Source organism: Rhodnius prolixus, unplaced genomic scaffold (assembly GCF_049639745.1).
Source record: "Rhodnius prolixus isolate KJV_2025 unplaced genomic scaffold, Rpr scaffold_3, whole genome shotgun sequence".
NCBI lineage: Eukaryota > Metazoa > Arthropoda > Insecta > Hemiptera > Reduviidae > Rhodnius > Rhodnius prolixus.
Window position 1 is genome coordinate 49,653,541 of NW_027411603.1, and position 6,346 is coordinate 49,659,886.

The following is a 6,346-nucleotide window of genomic DNA, read 5'->3' on the forward strand; positions in this document are numbered from 1 at the left end:
GCTTACAAATTAAAGAAGTTTGACAATAATTCAACAGATTCGGACAGAAAACAAACAGAAGGCAACCGATGCTAAAATTACCAAAGAATGTACTACAATCGCTTACATATTTTATAAATTTTACATGGTGTATTTATATATTATATATTTTTAAGGCAAAATTAGCTACCAATGAAAGTGATCAAGTCTGGGGATTTGAGCCTTATGACTGTGTAGAAAAATTTAGAAGGTACTTTATAGAAAAAATTATTTTCACTTTCCCGGTATACCCCAAATTATATAGTAGATTTTGAAACCGGAATAGATTCTATATATTCTTATACTTTGAAGCTTCACTTCAAGTATATACTAAAAGTTTTAGAAATGCCCTCCACTCGTTTGCCCTACATTATGTGTAATGAGACTATTAAAAGGAATATATACTGGTATAAAAAATGGGAGGAGTTGGGGACAGCACATTTACCTCTTTCAAATATCTCCTTAACAAAAACTTACAGTTTAAAATGTTAAGTATAAGGGTTGATTAAACGCCAAAATGCACACAAATCAGCAGGTAACCAACATTTCATTCATACTTCATTGATATTATTTATGTAATTTTACTGCATTAACGTTTCCTTCACATTTTTAGAATTTATTAGATGTCACAGATTATGAATGAACTGGCCAGCATAAGGGTCTGTGACATCTAATAAATTTTAAAAAAATTAATAAAAAGTTAATGTAGTAAAATTACTTAAATAATATCAATGAAGTATGAATGAAATGTTGGGTACTAGCTGATTTGTGTGCATTTTGGCGTTTAATCAACCCTTATACTTAACATTTTAAACTGTAAGTTTTTGTTAAGGAGATTTTTGTACCTTTTGGATAGATTTTTCTTTTTGTCTATTATTTGGGTGGGGCAAACTCCCCTCCTTATGAGGCATAGCGTCGAGACTTTTAAAGTACAAGTCTGAACAAAATTTCGATTCGAATGACACTTCATTCATGAAAATCGGTTCACGTCTCGATAATTTGAAACGATTGCTATACTTCCCCTTAACAAGTGTAAGAGCAGATCGTCGCTTTATTGTTCCGTAGGGGAGCCCTAACACTATCATCCTACCAAATTTTATCAAAATCGGGCCAAGATTTACAGAGTAATTAGTAATAATAATTTTGGAGGGGGCCTTACATAAAGGGGGCTAACTCCTCTCCCATTCGATGTACAGCGTCGAGACCCCCAAAAGGCACATCTACATAAAATTCCGAATCGAATGACACCTCATTCATGAAAATCGGTTCACGCGTTTAGGCGCTACGCAGTTTACAAAAAAGGTAACAACAACAACAACCATTTTTGAAAATGCCGTTTTTGCTCATTTTCAGCAACTTTTTTCTCGAAATAACAAAAACTTACAGTTTAAAATGTTAAGTATAAGGGTTGATTAAACGCCAAAAGGTACACAAATCAGCGAGTACCCAACATTTCATTAATACTTCATTAATAGTCAAGTAATTCTACTGCATTAATTTTCATTAATAAGTTATTTTTTAGAATTTATTAGATGTCTCAGACCCTTATGCTGGCCATTTTCGTCTACAAAATATATGTTCAAGTAGCACTGTAGATTGACTGTAATATCTAGTTATTTATAATAATCAAACTATTAATTACAGGTTAAAAAAAAAAACGTTATAAAAAATAAAATAAAAATATGAGGCTAAAAAATTCAAAACCTTTTTTAAAAAATGCTTACACCAACATACATCAATGATTTTGTTTATTTTATTTATTTATTTTTATTTCTTAAATAAAAATCGTCGGTTTAAGTTCATTCTTCGATTAAAGTGATTGTTATTTTATGAAGTAGTCAAACGTTTATAATAATAGGTAATAATTATCTGGCTTTATCGCAAATAATATAGTTTTCTTCAATTACATTCTCCATCTAGGTGTTCTTCCCACAATGTTGTATATATGTAATATAAAGTAAATAAGATATGCATATTTTTAGGACAGCTAATTATTCCAGGATTTTACTATAAGTAAAATTAGGGGGACTAAATTAAATTACAATTGAGAAATGAATAATTGTTGTTGAATAATCTACTTGTTATTATCTGTGTATTATTTGTGCTCACGAATATTTCGGTAAGACAAATTCAAGACAGTAGCCTACTCTAACTTTGTCTTTTTCTACTTTAACATGCATGTACGTATATATGTGATTTATCATAATTATAACAAAAAAATATTATAAATGAAATGGCCAGCATAAGGGTCTGAGACATCTAATAAATTCTAAAAAATAACTTATTAATGAAAATTAATGCAGTAGAATTACTTGACTATTAATGAAGTATTAATGAAATGTTGGGTACTCGCTGATTTGTGTACCTTTTGGCGTTTAATCAACCCTTATACTTAACATTTTAAACTGTAAGTTTTTGTTAAGGAGATTTTTGTACCTTTTGGATAGATTTTCCTTTTTGTCTATTTTACAAAGTTACATATCTGCTTTACAGATTTTTTTAAAATTTGGAATAAGCAATTCTGTCATTATAATCTGATAAGGTGTTAAGTCGGAACCGTAACTACCACTGGAGAGATCTTTTTATAGAATGATTATAGTTGCGTTCCCCCAAACCATCCTCAATAACATTTTTTTTGAAAAAGCGTTTTGAATAACATAGGAAGGTATTTGTACGTAAATAGCAAAATTAAACTGCGATTTCAGTACTTCCTTTTAGGAGGAGTAAGAAAAATAAACTACGATTGCAGTACTTCTCCCTGAAAGGCAAAGAGGAAAGATTTTTTAATCGAACGACAATTCATTGATTTAAATCGGTTCACTCATTGATAATTTAAACGGTTGCAGTACTTCCTCTTAGTAGGTGTAAGAGCAAGATGGCACTTCACAGCCACGTAGAGGAGCTTTAACCACTTATTCGAGCTGAATTTTATCAAAATCGGACTAAGCGTTATAGAAATATTGGTAATAATAGTTTTAGAAAGGGCCTTATTTGGGTGGGGCAAACTCCCCTCCTTATGAGGCACGGCGTCGAGACTTTTAAAGTGCAAATCTGTACAAAATTTCGATTCGAATGACACTTCACTTATAAAAATCGGTTCACGTGTCGATAATTTGAAACGATTGCTATACTTCCCCTTAACAAGTGTAAGAGCTGATCGCCGCTTTAATGTTACGTAGGGGAGCCCTAACCCTATCATCCTACCAAATTTTATCAAAATCGGGCCAAGATTTACAGAGTAATTAGTAATAATAATTTTGGAGGGGGCCTTACATAAAGGGGGCTAACTCCTCTCCCATTCGATGTACAGCGTCGGGACCCCCAAAAGGCACATCTACATAAAATATTGAATCGAATGACACCTCATTCATGAAAATCGGTTCACGCGTTTAGGCGCTACGCAGTTTACAAAAAAGGTAACAACAACAACAACAACAAGAACAAGAACAAGAACATTTTTTGAAAAAGCCGTTTTTGCTCATTTTCGGCAACTTTTTTCTCGAAACCTATTAGATCTGGGTGGTTGCAAAAACATTACAGTTATAAAGGAGGGTTTGGAGTAAGATTTAAAGAAAATTTGGGAATTTTATCTTTTATAGAAAAAGAGAAAAAAATTGTCAAAGTTGAGTGTTTTTCAACATTACGCTTTTTCGTGCAGTTTTTGATGGTCAACCCTTATACAACTGTCCTACCGGACAGTTTTAATCTATTATATCTATGTTGTTGCAAAAAAATTACAGTTGTAAAGGAGGATTTGCTCTACATTTTAAAGAAAATTTGGGAATTTTATCTTTTATAGAAAAAGAGAAAAAAATTGTCAAAGTTGGGAGTTTTTCAACGTTACGCTTTTTCGTGCAGTTTTTGACGATCAACCCTTATACAACTGTCCTACCGGACAGTTTTAATCCCATCATTGCGGCAAAAATTACAAAGTTTGAGGCAAGACATAATAAAAGCTCAAAAAGAAGAAGCCTTAAATAATTGTTTACAATCAAGGTATGAATTATACGGTAAGCTTTGTTCTGTCGGGGACGGCACTATATATTTGAATGATGATAGTGATTTATATACGATGAGATGGATTTGTAAGGCTAGAACTGGAATCCCTAAATCTGAATTTTAAACACTGGAAACGAGACAATACTATTAGATGTTCCCTCTTTCCAATGAAAAAGAGGATACATATCACTTCATTGGGGTGTATAACGTTCTATCTGAATGGAGGGTCAAATGGTTAAAAAAGAAAAAATTGACTAAGGAAAAGGTTTTTAATTTGTTAAATGGTGGAAACTGGTCAAATCTCGTTATGTACCTAAGGCAAGCCAGTTATTACAGAAATGAGTTAATAAATTAATTTAATTGGTAAGGGTAATTTAATTATTTTATTTTATGAAGTTAAATTTTGGTCATTATTTATTTCAGGTGTTCTTTTGTTTTTTGTCTTTTTTTGTTTCTGTTTTGTTAGAAAAGGTGGTTGTTTATTTACAATTACCTTTTCGAGGGCGTAAAAAATAGTTAATTTTTGTTATTAGAAAAAATAGAAGAGATAAGGAAGAAAAGAAAAAGAAACTGTTAATTTATTATTATTATTTAAAATGTATTACACATTTATTATTTAATTTACGTTAATTAATTAATTGTTTATTGTATATTATATGGTTATTTATTTAAAAACACTTTCTGTAAAATACAGACTTGACAGACGGATTTTATCCATTTCTATGTGCATAGATTAGTAGGAATAGAAGTTTCATTTATTTTCTTTTCTGTTTTTGTATTATTTTTGTTGTAAATTTTCTTTTGTTGTAATTTAATATGCACAAAATAATAAAATATAAATAAAGTGATCAACTAGTGGCATTCTGCAAATTAGTACGAACTTTCCTCAATAGATAGAGCCAGCTCTTTGATTCAATAGATCAGGATTGAACGAATTGCAAAATATAGATAAATCAAGAGAATGGTCACCTTTCTACTCGTTTTTCTCAAATGAGAAAAATCTTATTTGAAAAATTACTCACCTGACTTTCTCTTACTTAATTCTTTAATATACAGGGTGGAACTGGATAAGTGACGAACATTTTTTTTCTGTTAAACTACATTCAAAATGTAGTAAGTACCACGCCGCCTGAACGAGTGTCCTATCTCTATCTGTTAGAGAGTTATGATTTTTTCAGGTTTTTTTCGACTAAACCCGACCTTACGTCATAAAAACACTATTTCTCATCTTGTGCCTCACTTATTTACATTTTTCACCTCATTTTCGGATTCAGTATTAAATTTCCTATAATAATAGATCAATTTCGTAGTTATTTAACTTTAATCAGATTCATTTATTACAATAAGAACGTTACTTTTTTTAGGAATTTAGAATTTTCAAAAATTAGCCTCTTCGACAAAATTGGTCTTAGAGGCTGTCAAATTTCACAAAAACTGCTCCTTTTAATACTCTTTCCAATGGTATAATAATCAGTTTCAATAATAGCTGTTTTCTTTGGTCTATTACTGAGAAAGTGCTTAAAAACACGGTGTTAGCGAAGGAAGCAAAGGGGACTGGATGAAGCGTACGCGCATATCAAAATTATTATTTATTAACAAAAATCATTTCTTTAAGCATGTAAAATACATAATTACTTAGTAATCATTGATGTATCATGTTCTCAAAATGCCGACCTCGATTCCTGACGCATAACCGAGCGCGTTTTCGCATTGCTTCCACTGTTGCTGAAAATGATAATCGTTCTTTCAGTTTTTCTGAAGCAGCAATTACCCGTCTTCTCACCTCTTCTTCACTGTTGACCTCAACCTTGTAGAACTCACTCTTAAGAAAACCCCATACGAAGTGGTCTGTAGGGTTGAGGTCAGGAGATCTCGGTGGCCACGCGATAGTTCCACCTCGCCATATCCACTCAGGAAAACGTTGCGCGACAACCATCTTCTGACGTTCACCGAATAATGAGGTGGAGCTCCATCTTGTTGATAAATTAAATTTCTGCTAACGTTGTGAGGAAGATTCAACAACTGTGGGAGCAATGCGAAAAGACCATTAGAAAGAGTATTAAATGGAGCAGTTTTTGTGAAATTTGACACCCTCTAAGACCAATTTTGTCGAAGAGGCTAATTTTTGAAAATTCATGAAAATTCTAAATTCCTAAAAAAAGTAACGTTCTTATTGTAATAAATGAATCTGATTAAAGTTAAATAACTACGAAAATGATCTATTATTATAGGAAATTTAATGCTGAATCCGAAAATGAGGTGAAAAATGTAAATAAGTGAGGCACTAGTTGAGAAATAGTGTTTTTATGACGTAAGGTCGGGTTTAGTC